Here is a 1,487-nt window from a genome sequence, read left to right on the forward strand (position 1 = left end):
CCTTTCCTCAGGTTGTTCCCTCTGTCTGTCCACCAGGTGTGGTGCGAGTTCCACATTGCAGTCTGCCTCTGGTTCCGCAGTGTTGTTGGTGAATCTGCTTTTGACTTGGTCTACATGCCTCCGGCAGGTTTGGCCATTGTCCATTTGTACTACCAGTCGCCTGTTTCCTTCCTTGCCCGTTACTGTCCCTGCAAGCCATTTGGGACCCCTGCCATAGTTTAGTACAAACACTTTGTCCCCTATCTCATTCCATCTCCCCCTCGAATTTCGGTCATGGTACTCAGTCAGCTTACGGCGCTTTGCCTCAACGATTTCGTGCATGTCTGGGAGGATTAATGAGAGCCTTGTTTTTAAAGTCCTTTTCATCAACAGTTGCGCGGGGGGGATCCCAGTCAGTGAGTGCGGACGAGATCTGTATGCCAGCATCAGCCGCGACAGGCGACCCTGCAGCGTGGGACCTTGGATTTTAAGCATGCCTTGTTTAATGATTTGCACTGCTCTCTCCGCCTGGCCGTTGGAGGCTGGCTTGAACGGTGCCGTCTTGACGTGATTTATGCCGTGGTCAATTATAAAGTCTTGGAATTCTGCGCTGGTGAAGCACGGACCGTTGTCACTGACCAATATGTCAGGGATTCCGTGCGTTGCAAACATGGTTGCGAGGCTCTCCACAGTGGTGGAGGTGGTGCTCGAGATTAAAATGGTGAACTCGATCCACTTTGAAAATGCATTTACAACTGCGAGGAACATTTTGCCCATGAATGGGCCCGCATAGTCTACGTGCACCCGTGACCACGGTTTGGTAGGCCAGGGCCAGGGGCTCAGTGGAGCCTCCCTGGGGGCATTGCTGAGTTGGGCACAAATGGTGCACCTTCGGACACAGAGCTCCAAGTCTGCGTCAATACCAGGCCACCAGAGGTGGGATCTGGCTGTGGCCTTCATGAGAACGATCCCCGGGTGCTCGCGGTGGAGCTCCCGGACAAATGCCTCTCTGCCTCACAGAGGCATGACTACTCGGCTGCCCCACATCAGGCAGTCTGCTTGTAGTGATAGCTCATGCCTGCGCCTGTGAAAGGGTTTTAATTCCTCGGGGCAGGCATCGCGAGCCTCTGCCCAGTCACCGGTTAGGACACATCTTTTTACTAAGGATAACGTGGGGTCGCTGGCCGTCCAGGCTCTGATTTGGCGAGCCGTCATGGGCGAACCTGTGGACTCAAAGGCATTGATTGCCATATCTATCTCACAGTCCTGTTCATCAGACCCCTCCGTGGTCATCAGGGGTAGCCTGCTGAGCGCGTCGGCACAGTTGTCTGTACCTGGTCTGTGCCGTATTGTGTAGTCATAGGACGCCAGCACGAGTGCCCACCGTTGAATTCGCGCCGAGACGTTGGTCTCGGATAGGAGGGTTTCTAACGCGAACTTTGCCCCGAAAAGGTATTGGTGCATCTTTTTGACACCGTACACGCATGCGAGCGCCTCCTTCTCTACCA

The sequence above is a fragment of the Pristiophorus japonicus genome, unplaced genomic scaffold, assembly GCF_044704955.1.
Source record: "Pristiophorus japonicus isolate sPriJap1 unplaced genomic scaffold, sPriJap1.hap1 HAP1_SCAFFOLD_649, whole genome shotgun sequence".
NCBI lineage: Eukaryota > Metazoa > Chordata > Chondrichthyes > Pristiophoridae > Pristiophorus > Pristiophorus japonicus.